The following is an 18864-nucleotide window of genomic DNA, read 5'->3' as shown; positions in this document are numbered from 1 at the left end:
TTAGACTTGAAATTCAGAGGAAATCTCAAGTCAGAGGGTTCTGAGAAATGAAAAGTCAGGGATAGAAAGAGGCTTGGATACCACTGGCCTCAAGATCCTTCAGAAACCTACACACGCCCTTTGAGGGTGGGAAGATCAGTACTCAAGTAGGGGAAGTGACTTGCCTAAGGTCACAGAGCAAGTTTATAGCAAAGTGAGGAGCCTGGGCCTCTGAACGCCTAGGCCTGTGCTTTGTCCTTTGCACCTTGTTGATTTCCAGAGGGCAGGTCCAAGGGAGTTGCTTGTGATAAGTTTCAGGGCAGGGCCAAATGTGCTATGGAGTCTGCAGCCTGAGCCTCTAGTGCACAGGAAGCACTAAAGTCATCCCAAGAAACAGGGATTTCTCCTGGCCTTGGGGGTAAAGCTGTTCCATCACCCCATCTGGAAGTCCTCCCCAGCTCTGTCTGGATGAGTGCCTGCTGAGGCAGGGGTGAGGGCAGGAGGGCAGGCAGATGAAAGCCAGGCCCAGTGCCAGCTGCCAGAGGCTCAACACGGAGTTCCTCTTGCACCTGCTGTCTGATCCATCAGCCCTTTCCCTGCCTGACTCCAGCAGCCAGCGGCCGTGGGGCTGGAGAGACTGTGGGCTGGAGGGCTGGCAGCTCAGGGGTTGGCAGGCTGATGAGGGAAGGGCTGGGCTCACAGTGGACAAAGCCTTGCGCCACCTCCCTCTAGGAAAGAAAAACCAGAAGCTGGAACTTCCCCAGGAGGGGTCCAGCCCTGGGAACAGGGAATAATCACAGCCCAACGTCTAGGAGAACAGACCTCAGGGTTCAGGCAAAGGCCTCTCAGGGTCACGAGCTGAAGGGTCCCTTCCTCTAGACATAAACAACAATAACAACAAAGCCCCCATACCAGTTGGCTGAGCTGCTCTTCTGGGGCAGGATTTGCCAGGGCACTTGTATGGTTCCCGAGGAAGAGATGCTTTCTAACGGCCAGGGTTTTGCAATAGTGGAGCCAGCAGTGACCCTCCACCCCCGTCATCAGAAGGGCTGTAAGAAGTGGCTGAAGCAGTCTGAGGATGCTGCAGAGGTGACTGACCCCGAAGCACCTCCAACCTCCCAAAGCAGGGGGCAGAACAGTGCAAAAGAGAGAGCCAGACTTTAAGTAACATATTCATTCTCTGAGGGCCTGGGAAGACTGTGTGTGTGTGTGTGTGTGTGTGTGTGTGTGTGTGTGTGTGAAGACCAGTCACAAATCCAAGGGCATAGAGGAAAGAGAGACCTGCATTGCCAGACTCAAAAGGCAGAAGACACAGTACTTTTTCAGCAACAAGGTGCTTGAAGCCCACCTCACCACAGTCTGTGACACCCCAGTGGGGTAGGGTGCTGAGGATCAGCCCTGCTGAGCGAAACGTTTGGGCTTTGGAATCAAGAGACTTTGGTTTGAATTCTGGCTCTGCTACTTCCCGGGCAAATTACTCTGCCTCTCTGTGCTTCCTGTCTTTCCTTCTGTAAACCAAGTAGGATCAGAGTATTACTCACTTACCTATAACAGGGGGTTGTAGGATCTGAATAAAGTAGAGGGCAGGCCAGAGGGCTTGCACAATGCCTGGTACCCAGGAAGCTGGGCTCAGTAAGTGGAAGGTGGCATTTGTGTGAGCACAGGAGTGTGGGGCTGGGCAATGGCACATGGGAACAAGAGGCATGGAGGGGGTGCATTAGCCGCTGTCCCTGCCCCAGCCCTTCCCAAGAACAACCCCCCCACACACACATATATGTGTATATGTGACTGCACAGTCTCTGTAACTCCCTAGCACAATGGCACTTAGAGAAAGGCTGAACGTTATCCCACCTGCCTTGAAGAGCATCCCATTTACCCCTGTGATGAGCTGCAGTGAGCTATGCCGGGCATCGCTAAGGTGGTCCTGACACGGATTCTCCTCCATGTCACTGCCCACCTGGCCGGCTCCGGCTGACTTCTTAGCCTCTCGGGACCTTGATGGACCCATGCCAACTGCCCTGACTTGCAAAAGCTGCTGGGGAGAGCAGTGCTGAGCAGTCAGAGTGGCTCCCACCAACTTCACTGAGGCCAGACCGACCCAGTCATCAACGCCAACAGGCCACCTCCATTCACAGTCAGTTTACACTTATCCTCGAGCACCACTTGGGCCGTGGCCTGACTCATGGAAAACTGCCTTCTTCTCATTTGACAGACAGTAACCCTGGGGTCCTGAGGAACATTCATCCTGGTCTGGGAAAGCTGAGTTTGGATGGAGAGAGCTCAGGTAATAGAGGACAAACTCAGCAGCATATTCTCTCATTACTGGTGGCGCAGGACAAGATTTGGAGGCTGCACAAAAGCAGCAGAGAGCCCGTGGAGGAAATTCATCTTAGAGTTGGTTCTGGAGCTGATGTCTTCCTCTCTCCAGCGACTACATAGATGCCCTTTAGTTTCACCAACTGTAAAATGGGAATAATAACGGTATCACCTTTTGGGGTTGTTGTGAAATGTAATTAGATTACAATAAAGATAAAGTTCTGAGCCCAGCGCTTGCGCATAGTAGGCTCTCAATATATGGACGATAAACTTAAAATTACAAATGTATAAACCAACTGTACTTCAACAAAAAAAAATTTTTTAAAAATAGAATAAAATTACAAATGTAATTTGTACTTTTTTCTTATTTTTCTTTATGGAAAGCATTAAGAATTTCCCACCTGAGCCAGACCTCCTATTTATTTGCCCAGATGCTGTCTTTGACAGTTAACACTAAGGGCATGCTGTGAGTGATATTATGAAAACCATCTATCATTGACCATTTACTATTAAAAGTGCCTGGTGGTCAGTAAGTGTTCAGTAATGGATGGATTCCTTCTTGCCCTTCCCCACCTTTGTGTGCCACCCCGAGATATACTGTAGATATTCAATGGCCTTTTAAAGCACCTTGGTCTACATACCGCGTCAAGACACTATGCCACAAGGTACGTCTCAAGACACAGTACCTGAGGATGGGAATTTAACAATAAGAAGAGTAGCCTCTATGTATTGACCATTTACTACATGCTGGGCCTGCTCTAGATGCTTTGCATGGATTATTTCATTCAATCTTCCAAACAACCTCATGGGCATTCCTATTATTATTGCCCCCATTTTATAGATGGTAAAGCAGAGGTTTTGAAGGCTCAAGTCATTTGCCCAAGGTCACAAAATTAATAAGTGGAAGAGCCAGGATTTGATCCTAGGTCTTTCTGCCTCCAGAACCCCATCCCTTAACCACTGCTCAGACAGGTAGCAGGAAATAGTTCAAAGACGAAAGTGAGGCTTAAGAGCTTTACAGAGCAGGGGTAGAGACGTCCATAGTTGGCGTCTCACTGAATGCCACAGCCTATGTGTCAGAGACAGCTCTCCCCAAAATTTGCTCTTTCCCACAGAGCCCTTGGACTAGTCTTCGAGCCACAGTTCACAGGCCCGGCTCTTGGCTCTTATACCAGGCAGAGGCTACCTCTGTCCTTATCCATCCAGTACAGATGCCAGAAGCTGGAGATTCTCCAGGACCCCCTTGGGGAGTATTTGAGGGTGTGGCACTCTTGAGGATACTGGTGATTTGTTCAGCAGTGGACCAAGATTTGCAAGTGGCCCTAAGATCCATCCCTACAAACTATCCAGCAGTCACAGATCGCCACAGCTGAGGCCTCCAGACTTCCTCCAAGGGCTGCCTGCTCAGCACCCCAAGCCATTATCCCTCGCTCCCTCTTGTCCAGGCTCCATCTGCGGAGGGCACGATGGTCCAGTGAGCAGCCCCAAAGAGGGACTCTAGAGAGGGGAAGCATGAGCTGGAAAAGACAGATAGACAAAGCTCCCAGCAGCAGCTGGTCAGGGAGGCTGGATTCTCACCTCTAATCTGCTTCCGCAGATTATGTGGCATGCGGTCATTGGGGGAGAAATACCATGATTTACATGACAAGGGCCAAAGGAGAGAATTACGGCAAATCAATTCTGCATGAGGAGATAAAGCCCATATTTAATCTATGCAGTGAAAGGTAGAAATTCAGTTCTCATAATGGCAGATAATGGTGATTAAAACTGACATTCTTTATTGGTATGATGATTTTTCCCTCTCTTCTTGGACTTGAACAAACAGGCCCCATAAAGACGGGGTTGTAGAACACCATCGTGAATGAGCAACTGAATGAAGAATGGGCGGCTCCGGCCGCCGCAACAGACGACCCCTCCCGAGAAGGCGCTCCCGGAACAGCACCAGTCACCCTCACTGAGGCTGGCAAAGGGCAGACGGTATAACACTGCCTTGGGAAGCTCCTGGAATCTGCATCAAGTCCTGGCTGAGCCATACTCAAGCTGCATGGCCAGTAGCCTGTCACTTTTCCCACTCTAAGCCTGTCTCCTTGACCAAGTGAGTGGGGTCAGACTCCAGCAGTACTCCCCAAAGCTCACCTCAAGGACGCCTCGAGGATGAAAGGGGGTCCTTTAGCCAAATATGTGAGGCTGCACTGCAGACCAGATCCTTCTCTGGGCCCTTCACAATGCACATTAGCTGAGTGAAGGCTCTGAAAAGTCTTGCAGCAAAGAAACCTGTTTAATTTTGTTTCATCCTTGGTGTCCTTAGATCAGGGATGGCAAATTTTTTTCTGTACAGGGTCAGATAGTAAATATTTAAGGCTTGGCGGCCCATACAGTTACAATCACTCAACTCTACAGTTGTAGCGTGAGAGCGGCCCTAGACAATAGTAAACAAAAGGGTGTGACTGTGTTCCAATAAAACTTTATTGAAAAACACAGCTTGTGAGCCATGGTTGGCCAGTCTTTGCCCTAGACCATGAACCACTGCAGCCCCAACCTTCTTTTCTATGCGAGACTTATTAACAGGTCAAAGAGCAGAGCGGGTAGGAGGTCAGGTCCAAATCCCCGCTCTGCTGGGTAGTAATTGTGAATCCTTGGGTAAATGACTTAAGCTCTGTTACAGCTCCTGGCACAGAGAGAGGTGCGGGGTGGAGTCAGTGAGACAGTTTCCTGTTAGAATATACATAAAGCACTTCCATAGCAACTGTCACATAAACGCTCAATAACTATGTTGATGACAGTTTCATTATTATTATTATTATTATTGATGTCCAGCAGTGGAGCGTTCTTTGAAATGCCCAGAAGAAACAATCTCCAAAAAGGCCCCTTGGGTGTTTGCATTCTGTTAGGTGAGTAGGGAGGAGACCAGCTACCAGTGTGCCACCAGAGCCATGGTGGCAAAGCCCTCTTGTGGAGCTTCCAGACTCTCATCATTAATTTCCCATCAGAGTTCATCCTCCCTGACCTCCCTGTCAGAGAAGTTTCTTTAACTTCCTTTCAGCTCAATTAATTATACCCGACACAGTGACCAGGCCACCAAATGAACTACGGCTCAACTCACAGCCACCCTCCAGACTCAGCCCCATGCAGCTGGCTCGGGCAGCCGGGTGAAAATGGCCACCCCACCTCTGTAGGCCCCATCCAGATGCCCAACGTCAGGGGAGACCTCTGGAAGCTGGGAGCTATGCTAAAAGTATGCGCCTGTCTCTGTAATGAAAAACAGCTCCTCAGATGCCTGGCAAATAACCGTCTCATTATGGGGGAGGCTTTGTTTCTACAGTAGGCATTACATTTGCATCAGAACTTTTGACCTGAGAAGCAAACGTGCCTTGCCTTGGGACAGAGGAGGAGAGATGTCTGGTAACGTTATGGAAGCCAGCAGGAACAGGGGATGGGGATGAGAACCGCGTGTGTGCATGCTTGCATATGCATGTGCATGCATGAGTGTGCATGCATGTGTGTGCACAGCATAGGGGCTAAGGCAGCAGGTAAGACCTTGGTTTTTGTCATGGTTGGTCAAGGCTTAGGTTGTGTCCTATCTCCTTCTTGTACTATCTTGTACTTGCAGAAGCAAGTACCAACCCTGACACACAGTAGGTACTCAATATATTTTCACTGACTGATTGAAATACTTGACAAATTTATTAATGAGTTACTATCCCCCCTCCTTTTTCTTCTGCTTTGGTCTGCTAGGCCCTTGGTGTTTTGCTCCTCCGTGAACTCCAAGCTGGCCTGCTCTGCCCATTGCTTTGACATTGCCTCTTGGAAACCCCTACCCCTCCTCTCCCATCCACTCACACCGGAAGCCCTCCATCAGTGATTCTTGTAGGCCCCTGGCTCTGGATCTGCCTGTCCAGTCACGCCCAATGACCTGGATTCCCCTTTGCTTTGCTGACATGGAGCTTTGTGGTTTCCTCTGTCCTTCACTCCTGCTGTCCCTCTGTGAGTCCCACCTCCAACACCCCTTCCAGAGGGAGCTCTTGCTCTGCGCCCTGTCTCTCTCCCCTGATGCCCACACACTTTCTCTAATTGATCTTGGTCATTTTCTACCTGCCAAAGCTCTTTTTAACAGATAACACTTATTGTCCTCCTGAGGGCTCTAGGACATCTTTCCAGGAGAGGTTGTTGCTTGTAGCAATAAATGCTGAATTTGTCATGATAGCAAACACATTGCCCTTTGTGCTGAATGGTGTTTGCATCTGGCAAAGCACCATCATGTGGGATCTGGGGCTGTGCTGGAGGCCACCCAGGGTGTAGAATCCAAGGCCCAAACTTTAAACCCTGGTTCCCCTCTTCTTGTCTGAGAAACCTCAGGCAGGGTCCTCAACCTCTCTGAGTCTTTGTTTCCTCATTTGTAAAACACAGATGGTCTCGATCCTGGCCTTACCTAACTCAGGGAGAGGCCATGGGGATGAAGTGAGGTGATGGACACAAAAGAAAGCCCCTAGTAAACCTTCAGACATCACAATACCAGTAATTTCCTGCAGCCTGCTCTGTGCCAGGCTCTGCTGGGAATCCTCACGAAGGCTGTGAGTTTCCCAGTATGGTCCCAAATTTACAGATGAGAAAACAGAGGCTCAGAAAGAAGTGATGTGACCAAGGCCACATAGATCATTCAGTCCCAGTTCCATCTGACGGTGGAATCTGCAACTTTCCACTCTGTCACACGGTGGGCATTTGATTATTTATGACTCTAAGGGAGGAACCTGTATCTCAGGAGGCAGCAGCCCCACTCAATATAATAAATAATGCAAATAAAACTGATGCAGCTCACTGCCCTCTAGGAGTTTTTGGTGTAATGCAAGGAGAAAACATTGCGGGAGACAGAGAACAGCAGTCTGACATAAAAGGGCCATAAACACGACAGGTTTTACAGGGTTTGCAGTTTTTTCTTAGCAATGCCCTCATCAGCGTTCTCTGCCAACTCTGATGGAGGGCTGAGTGCCCTGTTCACCTTGACAAGTGTTTTTGTATCCTTATCCCAAAAGATCATTTTCCCTGACCCAGACTGGCTATATTTCCTGCCCTGTGACCCAGTCTGGGGGCAAAGGACCCCCTGGGAACATGATATGATGATTAGGGGATGGGAGTGATCATTCCTCACCTTCAAACTTCTCTTGATGCCCAAAGCTTAGAGAGGAGAGGCAAACTAGGGGGAGGACAGAAGGAAGGTACACAGCAAGGTGGTCACAAATAGGCCTGCTGGTACTGGACAAGACACCCTGACCCACGCTGAGGACTGGGTGGGCTAAACGCCAGCACTGAGCCTTCATCCTGGACAGAAACTTGGGTGTCATCTTTCACGCCCCCAAATCCAAGCCAGACAATGCCGGTGCCCCAAGACGCTCCATGAAAATTGGCTTCCCTGGTAAATTTATTTGAGAAGCAGATGCACGTCAGTTCATTAAGGGCTCTGGAAAGACCTGCATGTGGGAATTGAGTTAATTTTGTCTAACAGTGCTTTCCAGTGAACTCTATTCATGTCCCACAGAGCTAATGTTACATGGAACAGAGTTTGAGGGATGATGTCCTTTCTTTTCACGTGAGGACACTGGGACCCAAAGTGGGGGTAGATGGGATGGCTGCCTAAGATCAGTTGGTGAAGAACTGAGACCAGTATCCAGGCCTAGAAGTTTCAGCGATAGCCCAGTGATTGGAAACACAAGTACCCATAGGAGGAAAGCAGCTTGGCTGTAAGAAAAAAAAAACCCTCTGGATGATTTAGCTCACATCTTTTTACATTTTAATATGTCATGAGTTTGGATACATTTTTTTGACTATAAGATAAACAATAGCACAAGAGTGACATGCTCTTAATGGCAACTGACATTCAGCCTCAGGGTCAGGGAACAAAAGGGAGCGGTGGGGACTGGGGCGAATGGAGTGCTCTGGTTACAGGGCCAGCCACTCCATGACTCCTGTGATTACTGCCATGTGAATGTGCAGGTCACATGTTGTTGGTTCTTTTGATTTCTCAAGAGAAGCAGGATGGATGGATTTGTACAGTACCTCTTCTAAAAACTATATTCTTTGCAGGCTGAATTTTGTCAATGGGTCCCCGGTTTGTCTGTGCTAGATCCTTCTCCTTCCGACCCGGTCTGTTCCTCTCCACGGACAGCCAAACACTAGCACCCTCCAGCAATCAAGGGCAGTACCAGGCAGGTCAGCGGGAGGCAGAGGTTTCCCTTGCCCAGTTTGCTCTGCTCTGAGGGATTCCCCGCAGAGATGAATTGGGACAACAGTGCCCTGCAAACAGCAGTTTTCAACATAAATATTGCCAGGTTTGAGCTAATGTGATATCAGCCCAGCCTGTAACCCAAACAAAATAGACCATTGTCCCGTGATTATTTTTCCTTTGGACAAAAGCCTCTGAACACTTGGTTTCCCATTTTTTAACCTCTGTATTTATGGGCCATGTTCATTTAACTCAGCAGCTCCGCCTTCAATACAGTTCAAAAGAGGCCAGGATTTGCATTTCATGATTTCAAAGCCTTTCTGATCTGCTGGGCTGCCCTGAAAGGGAGGCTTTGTCCTCTTCATTCTGAGAAAGAGGACAGAAAAATCACCCAAACCCTTTGACATAATACAAAACCTCCTCGGCAGCTACACACACGGCTGCTCATATCCCAGAAAGAGAGAGCTGATCCCAGAACACCTGGAACGTTCTGGAACAGTCTGTCTTGGCCCTCACAGCTGCAGGCTGTGACCAGGGAGTGGGGCTGCTGACCCAGGCCCAGCTGAAGGTCATCAGAAGTGCCGGCTGCTAGCTGGTGAGGCTGGGCCAGGCGCTTGTTCATGGGACCAGCTTACCCCCAGTCCAGGGCTGCCAGGCTGTCTTCTCTAGAAGCAGAGGAGCCTTCCCTGAAGTCCACCCACCACTTTTTCACAGCGTGCCCAGCACTGGGCTAACGGCTTCATAAACTGTACCACAGTTTAACCTCGCAACATATGAAATGGGGTCTGTGACTGTCATTTCACAGATGGGGAAACTGAGGCTTACAGAGGCAGAGTGATTTGCCCGAGGGCTCAAGGTCTCTTGAAATGAAAATAAAGGATTCTCTTTGGAAAGCAAAGCTGGCTTTTTTCATCTGTCCTCAGAAGATGACTTTGATTTCAATTCCCATGACTGAGAATGGATTTCCATTTTTCTCTTTTAATATAAACTTCTAATGGAAAAAATCATCCATGAATGTATTCCAATACATTCTTTTTACAAAACATTACTGGTAAGGCTTAAAGATTCTTAGACCACTCTACTTCACGCCGTACCCCATCCCAACACTCACATCCCAAGTCTCTCTTCCCCTCCCCAAAGGCAGCCACTGTGATCAGCTTCCACGGCAACCTTCCACTGGTTTTCCGAGTGCTTATATACTATTCTGATGGCTGTGCATGTATGTAACGTTTGCCACTTTTTAATAAATTGGTAATCATATTGTATATATCTTTCTGCAATTTCTCTTTTACATTCAATAAGCTCTTGGAGAATACAGAATACAGCAAATCTAGAACTTTCTCAGTCTTCTTACCATGTGGCCGAACCATGTTTTCACTCTTGCAGACACTGCAGGGGCAAGGCGGCCCGAGGCTGCTTCCTGGGGCATACCTGCAAGTATCTTTTCAGAGCTGATGTGAAAAGTGGGATTGCAGCAGGTGACAGGGACTGTTCCCGACATCCTCTCACCTCTTCCGCGATACAGAGCCCAGGTTCCTCAGTTTGGGTTCCCTGAACCTGTCTCTGGCGTAGAGTACGTGGACAGAGGTTTACTTGGGAGACATCTCAAGAGGGCCACCTATAAGGAAGTGAGGAAGGCATGGCTGGGCCGGCAATGCTCTTCCAACCAGGCTCCAGGGGGCCCAGCAGGACCTCCGGAGCTGGAATGACCCTTCAGAGCTGTTCCAAATTGAGGCAAGGAGGCCAGGAATTTTTCTGCTTGCATAAGCCAAGTATGGGCAAAAATGGACTCCTTCTGGAAGCAGGTATAATCTTGGGTGAGATGGTTCCCAAGTGACCATCTTGGCTCTGGGCAGTGACCAGAGAGAGACACAACTGTGTACTATCAGTCACCGATATTCCCAGCAGCTGGGGACGGGGACGTCAGCCCTGAAGAGGGGACCTACGCGATGTGGCACATATCCGCTGCACCCACTTCCAAAAGAATGACTCCATTGTCCAGGCTCCCTCCCAGCTAAGTGCATGTGATGAGCTTCTGACCAATGGGACCAGGCACTAACATGAGTAGCTTCCAGGTCCAGCCATAGAGGGATCATCTCAGACTTTTGCAGGAGAGCAAAGTTAACTTGAGTGCTATTTAGATCAATTTTATGTGAACTTTCTTTGAAAAACAGCTGAACATATATACTGACTAACGCACCACGGGCATGCATACTAAATAAACCGAACAGCTATAGGACTACTAGGCCTCTCCCTCTCATCCGCGTCTGTGCCAATTCATACCCCCACCTGCAGAGTATGCACATGTCCATTTCATGGAAATGACTTGGTATTGAGCCATTTGTATCCTCTAACCTGGGCCCATTTCTGACCTATTTGTAAGGACTCTAGCAGTGGCTACGGATTCTGTCAGATGCATGGAACAAAGCAAGCCTAACTTGGCAGAAAACAGACCCAAATAGACACCCCCTAAGCCATATAAGCCTCTAGCTTCAGTTGGCTCGCACCTCAAAAAACGAGCTGGGGGAATCAGGACCCACAAAGCTGTATGGGTCCAAACCAGAACTCTAAACTCTGAAACCTTGGCTCCAATCCCAGCTGGGCTGCTCTCTTGGGAGCCCTGGGAAGATTCCTATGGGTCCTCTGTCTTCTCATCTGGAAAACCTGCTGACCTGTAGCACAAAGAGTGGGCTCTTCACCCAGACCTGGAAAAGCCTCCAGTTAATCATGGTGCTTCTGTGGGTCACACAGTTGAGCTGCTGGGGGACCCCACACAGGGGGGCAGGCAGCACCAGGCTTGGCTACTGTCGCTGACTAAATGATGGTTTTACCATCAAAACTTCAGGCAAAGTATCATCTTCCCAGCAGGCACTACTGAGGTTATTTACATACAGCACCGCCTAAATCAACCAGGAAACAAGGGCCCTGGAGAAACAGCTCGAGGAAAGAAGGCAGCAGCACTTCCTGAGGGGCTATTATGAGCCAGGCACTTACAAATATTCAATATTATCCTATTTAACCTTCCTGACAGCCTGAGAGACCGAAGTCTAGCTACCGATGAGGAAATCGGGACCCAAAGCAATGAATGCATTTGCTTGGGCTGACAGAGTGAGGCTTCAAACCAGCCCTATGTGGCTCCAGGATCTATAATAACAGCATTGCTCCTAATAATATTAATAGCTCTCATGTACATGTCACATCTATGTTTAGGTATTGTTCTTAGCGCTTTACACATGTCAACTACTGAATTCTCAGGACAACTCTGTAAGGTAAATACTCTAATTATCCCCACTTCACCCATGAGGAAACTAAGACACAGAGTGGTTAAATGATTGGCCAAGGTCACACAGCAAGTAAAAGTTGGAGCTGGGATCTGAACCAACAGCCTGGCTTTGGAATCCATGTGCTTATCCACATGCCCTCTAGGCTCACTGCCCTGTATTTGTCTCTACACTCTCAGCTTGCTATAGAATAATGGAGCTAAAAGGGATTACAGCAAACATAGTCTAATCTCCCTATTCTACAGATGGACAAACTGAGACCCAGAGATGACAAGAGATTTCCCCAATAACACACAGATGGGAGCAACAATGCTCGGAGCAGAACCAAGATTCTTAGCCTCTGTTTTTTACTTCAACAGATCTGGAGTTCTCAGGAAGCTGGCCGGTCTAACTTTGGTGTTCAGTGTTTGGTGTTCCAGGAGGAGTGGGGATCTTAGGGCAGCATCAGTGGGAATCTTAGGGCAGCATCAGTGGGAAGAGGATCAGAGTGAAGCTGGCAGTGGCAGAGAAGGCTCTAGCAGCTCTGGAAGCCAGATGGGTGCCCAGGCAGCCCCAGCCAGGCACCGCAGGGGCTGCAATTCTACCATATTGATTGGGCTAAGCAGTGCCCTCTTCATGCTTACCCTTTACTAGTTGGAAATCAAAAGTGAATACTGAGTGAGGATGACGATGGTGATATAACCAGTGCTGAGAAGTAGTAGAGGGTAGTGGTTATAATAATGAGCCCTGGGCCTACTCCATCATTGGCTCTCAGTGTGACTATGGATAGCTGCTTAATCTCTCTGCCCCTCAGATCCTGCACTGGTAAAACCATGATGGGGAGAGCGCCTCGTCTACCGGGGAGAACTAAATCCACAGACAGTCCTAAAGTGAATAACATACATCTGGCACAGAGAAAGCACTCAGGAAACAGTTGTTGCCGTTGCTTCTCACTGCCACTGCTCCTTGTTGGGCATTGACCCTGTCCCCTGGCTCAGGGTGTTATAACTATTTTTCTCATCTTATCCATCTGCTGTGGTGGGTATTACTTTCTCTAATTTACAGATGAATAAATGGAGACTCAGAAGGATTAAGTAATCTGCACAAGGGAAGCAACTGACTTCTTGGTGTGAGTGTTTTACATGGAGCCCTATCTCTCCTTCTGGGTAGTGTTCACAATGGTACTGATAACATGAAGATGTAGCCATGGGTACTGGGAAAGTCACCAGAAAAAGGAGATGGGGGAGAGACACAGAAGGCAAATTTCAATGCAAATGCAAATAACCTTCATTAAAATAAGAGAATTTGGAGGTGGCTGATTTTCTCCTTTTGCCCCACCATTCTCCACACTTCTCCACCCTGATCAGGCTCAGTAGGTGATTCTACAGACTGCATTACCCAGACTCCCATGCCCTCTAGGCCAATGAGAGGCCCTGCCTGACAAGAGAAAGGAGAAAGGACAGCCAGGGTTGGGGGCGGGTGGTATTTCCCCAGCTCCCTCCCCGCCAAATTGTCTCATTCTTCTCCTTAAGGCCAAAGCTGCTGTGGGGAACCCCTAGTCCGAGGCTACAGCTTTCTTCCCTCAGCTCTCAAGCCTGGGGCTTGGAACAGCTCCTACTTTTGCTAGTTCCTGTTGGCTCCCTCAACCCTGCCCATGCCTTTGTAAATAGTCCCTTGATTAAACCCTCTCCAACCAGTTCTTCCCAGTGTGCCATCTGCTCCCTACCGGAACCCTCATCTGGGTTATAGGGTGCCAGGGAGTTTATGGCACAGGGACATCACTTGAGTTATTCCAGCTCTCCCGGGGGCTGTTTAGGGAATGATCCAGACACTTCTAGTGAGTTCTCAGGGTACCCAACAGCTCCCTGAAGCCCCGTAGCTCAGCCAGCACTGACTCACTGACTCTTCAGGGTTTTCCACCTTCCCTCAGCCCCAGGGAGTCAAGGAGTCTTTGCAGAAACAAACTTCCAGGAGCCAGTGTAAGGGCTGCCTGGCACAGTCTAGGTTGACCCTCTGGCCAAGGGCAAGCTCGGGGTCAGCGATCTCCAGGTCATCTGGCATCCCTCCGCTCTTAATGTTGATAGAGGTAGAGGTGACAGACAAGGCACACGGGCTGCCTTACTTTGCACTCTTCCCTCCTTTTAAGAAGACAGAGAATCAATGTTAGAGCTTCTCATGGGGCTTTAGTACAGCTGGTCAGAGTTGCCTGGCTAGAAAAATTCAATACAGCAATGAAAAACAAATAAGAAGTCCAATAAGAACATATAGAACAGGTAGAAAATGCAGGACAGCCAGGAACAAAGGTAGCCAGATCAGGAACATAACTTTAGGATTTCAACGGTTTTCTTCCTTTCCAACCTCTGCTCTTTCCAACTCCTGCCAGATTTGCCAAGGAAAAGCCTGCCAAGATCCTGCAAACAGGTGAGAGTACACCTGGTGAGATGAGGCTGGAGGCCATAATGGAATGCTAGAGATGAGAGAATGCAGGAACTAACACCACTGACCATGTGGGGAAATGGCTCTGGTTGACCAAATGGCTTAATTAGCAGGGTTGGTAGAGCTGGGCTTTAGGAAAGGTAGGTCTTTTCTGCCCAGTCTAGCAGGGAAGGCAGAGAATACACAATCCTCTGGACACCAGAGGGCAATCTTTTAAGCCCCTAGCTATCCTCTGCCCCATCCCATGGAGTTGATGGCAAAGGCCGCAGATCATAGTCTAAAGAGATGGCTTTTCCACCACTTCTGCCTCATCCTGGGGGCCTGCCTCAGCTTATTCTTGACTCATATTCACACATGGGCATTCTTGGGGCCAGATCTTGGGGCCAGAACTGAGCCAGGGGAGCAGCCACCAATCTTTGGGAGGCAGTGGGTTCCCTGGAAAGGGTGGGGACTTGGATGTCACACTGTCTGGGGTTTGCTTCCAGCTCTGCCACTTGGCAAAATGACTACAAGTTTTTGAGTACTTTCCATACACCAGGTACGATGCTAGGAGCATTACATGAAATTCTCTCATTTAATCCTCATGAGAACTCATGAAAGACTCACGAGTTAAGTTTGGTTATCCCTATATACAGGTCCAAGGTCCCACACAAGTACGTGAGAACTCAAACATCAGCTCTCTGTCTTCAAAATCTCTGCACTCAACCGTTATGTCATGTCTTTCACATAACATCTTGGCACTTCAATTTCCTCTTCCAAAAAATGGGGGACAAATAGCTACCTCAGAATGAAACAACAGAAGAAAAGGACCTAGCCACATAGCAATAATAACAGTAGTAATAATAGCTTCCAGTTTTTGAGATTTACCACAGCTGGGCCCTGGACTATGACTTTTTTTTTTTTTTTTTGCGTTACGCGGGCCTCTCACTGTTGTGGCCTCTCCCGTGGCGGAGCACAGGCTCCGGATGCGCAGGCTCAGCGGCCATGGCTCACGGGCCCAGCCGCTCCGTGGCATGTGGGATCTTCCTGGACCAGGGCACGAACCCGTGTCCCCTGCATCAGCAGGCGGACTCTCAACCACTGCGCCACCAGGGAAGCCCTGGACTATGACTTTTACTTCAATTTAATCCTCCAGATCAAGCTGTTAGGGGTTGAACTGGGTCCCCTAAAAAGATATGTTGAAGTCCTAGGCCCCGGTATCTCAGAATATGACCTTATTTGGAAATAGGGTCATTGTAGATGTCATCAGCTAAGATGAGGTCATATTAGATGAGGATGGGCCCTTAACGGATGGTGTCCTTATGAGAGAGGAGAGAGACGCAGAGAGGAGAATGCCATGTTAAGACACAGAGACACAGGGAGAAGACGGAGGCAGAAATTGGAGTTACACTGTCATGTCCAAGGAAGGCCGGGGACTACCAGAAAATCCCCAGAGGATTTGGAGGGCGCAAGGCCCTACCAACACCTTGAATTTGGACTTCTAGTCTCCAGAACGGTGAGACCATACATTTCTGTTATTTTAAGTCACCCACTTTATGGTACTTTGCTACAGCAGCCCTAGGAAACTAATATACAACACTAGGCATTTTTTTTTTCTGTTTTTACAGATAGAAAACTGAGGCTTGGAGAGGAACCCAGATGGCAGAGTAGAAGGACATGCTCTCACTCCCTCTTGCAAGAACACCAGAATCAAAACTAGTTGCTGGACAATCACTGACAGGAAGACACTGGAACTCACCAAAAAAGATACCCCACATCCAAAGACAAAGGAGAAGCCACAATGAGATGGCAGGAGGGGTGCAATCACAGTAAAATCAAGTCCCATAACTGCTTGGTGGGTGACTCACAGACTGGAGAACACTTATACCACAGAAGTCCACCCACTGGAGGGAAGGTTCTGAGCCCCACGTCAGGCTTCCCAACCTTGGGGCCCAGCAACGGGAGGAGGAACTCCTAGAGAATCAGACTTTGAAGTCTAGTGGGAATTGATTGCAAGACTTCGATAGGACTGGGGGAAACAGAGACGCCACTCTTGGAGGGCACACACAAAGTAGTATGCGCATCGGGACCCAGGGGAAGGAGCAGTGACCCCAGGGGAGACTGAACCAGACCTACCTGCTAGAGTTGGAGGGTCTCCTGCAGACGTGGGGGGGTGGCTGTGGCTCACCGTGGGGACAAGGACACTGACAGCAGAAGTTCCGGGAAGTACTCCTTGGTTTGAGCCCTCCCAGACTCTGCCATTAGCCCCACCAAAGAGCCCAGGTAGGCTCCAGTGCTGGGTTGCCTCAGGCCAAACAACCAACAGGGAGGGAAGCCAGCCCCACCCACCAACAGTCAAGTGGATTAAAGTTTTACTGAGCTCTGCCCAACAGAGCAACAGCCAGCTCTACCCAACACCAGTCCCTCCCATCAGGACACTTACACAAGCCTCTTAGATGGCCTCATCCACCAGAGGGCAGAGAGCACAAGCAAGAAGAACTACAATCCTGCAGCCTGTGCAACAAGAACCACATTCACAGAAAGATAGACAAGATGAAAAGGCAGAGGGCTATGTATCAGATGAAGAAACAAGATAAAACCCCAGAAAAACAACTAAATGAAGTGGAGACAGGCAACCTTCCAGAAAAAGAATTCAGAATAATGATAGTGAAGATGATCCAGGACCTTGGAAAAAGAATGGAGGCAAAGATCGAGAAGATGCAAGATATGTTTAACAAACACCTAGACGAATTAAAGGACAAACAGAGATGAACAATACAAAAACTGAAATGAAAACTACACTAGAAGGAATCAGTAGCAGAATAACTGAGGCAGAAGAACACATAAGTGACCTGGAAGACAGAATGGTGAAATTCACTGCTGTGGAACAGAATTAAAAAAAAAGAATGAAAAGAAATGAAGACAGCCTAAGAGACCTCTGGGACAACATTAAACACAACAACATTCGCATTATAGGGGTCCCAGAAGAAGAAGAGAGAAAGGACCCGAGAAAATATATGAAGAGATTATACTCAAAAATTCCCTAGGAAGCGCAGCGAGTCCCATACAGGATAAACCCAAGGAGAAACACACCAAGACACACAGTAATCAAATTGGCAAAAATTAAAGACAAAGAAAAATTATTGATAGCAGCAAGGGAAAAACGACAAATAACATACAAGGGAACTCCCATAAGGTTAACAGATGATTTCTCAGCAGAAACTCTAAAAGCCAGAGGGGAGTGGCATGATATACTCAAAGTGAAGAAAGGGAAGAACCTACAACCAAGATTACTCTACCCGGCAAGGATCTCATTCAGATTCAATGGAGAAATCAAAAGCTTTACAGACAAGCAAAAGCTAAGAGAATTCAGCACCACCAAACCAGCTCTACAACAAATGCTAAAGGAACTTCTCTAAGTGAGAAACACAAGAGAAGAAAAGGACCTACAAAAACAAACCCCAAACAATTAAGAAAATGGTCATAGGAACATACATATCGATAATTATTTTAAACGTGAATGGATTAAATGCTCCAACCAAAAGACACAGGCTTGCTGAATGGATACAAAAACAATACCCATATATATGCTGTCTACAACAGACCCACCTACGGACACATACACACTGAAAGTAATGGGACAGAAAAAGATAATACATGCAAATGGAAATCAAAAGAAAGCTGGAGTAGCTATACTCATATCAGATAAAATAGACCTTAAAATAAAGAATGTTACAAGAGACAAGAAAGGACACTACATAATCATCAAGGGATCAATCCAAGAAGAAGATATAACAATTATAAATATATATGCACCCAACATAGGAGCACCTCAATACATAAGGCAACTGCTAACAGCTATAAAAGATAAAATCGACAGTAACACAATACTGGGGGAGTTTAACACCTCACTTAAACCAATGGACAAATTATCCAAAATGAAAATAAATAAGGAAACAGAAGCTTTAAATGACACAACAGACCAGATAGATTTAATTGACATTTATAGGACATTCCATCCCAAAACAGAAGATTACACTTTCTTCTCAAGTGCGCACAGAACATTCTCCAGGATAGATCATATCTTGGGTCACAAATCAAGCCTCAGTAAAGTTAAGAAAATTGAAATCATATCAAGCATCTTTTCTGACCACAATGCTACGAGATTAGAAATGAATTACAGAGAAAAAAACGTAAAAACACAAACACATGGAGGCTAAACAATAGGTTACTGGGCTTCCCTGGAGGCGCAGTGGTTGAGAGTCCACCTGCCGACTCAGGGGACACGGGTTCGTGCTCCGGTCCGGGAAGATACCACATGTCACAGAGCGGCTAGGCCTGTGAGCCATGGCTGCTTAGCCTGCGTGTCCAGAGCCTGCGCTCCGCAATGGGAGAGGCCGCAGCGGTGAGAGGCTCATGGACCGCAAAAAAAAAATGAAAATGACTATACTACCCAAAGCAATCTACACATTCAATGCAATCCCTATCAAATTACCAATGGCATTTTTTATGGAACTAGAACAAAAAAATCTTACAATTTGTATGGAGACACAGAAGACCCTAAATAGCAAAGCAGTCTTGAGGGAAAAAAACGGAGCTGGAGAAATCAGACTCCCTGACTTCAGACTATACTACAAAGCTACAGTAATCAAGACAATATGGTACTAGCACAAAAAG

The sequence above is a fragment of the Neophocaena asiaeorientalis genome, unplaced genomic scaffold (genome assembly GCF_003031525.2).
Source record: "Neophocaena asiaeorientalis asiaeorientalis breed wild unplaced genomic scaffold, Neophocaena_asiaeorientalis_V1.1 scaffold230, whole genome shotgun sequence".
In the NCBI taxonomy this organism is placed as follows: domain Eukaryota; kingdom Metazoa; phylum Chordata; class Mammalia; order Artiodactyla; family Phocoenidae; genus Neophocaena; species Neophocaena asiaeorientalis.
Note: the sequence above shows the minus strand (reverse complement) of the source record.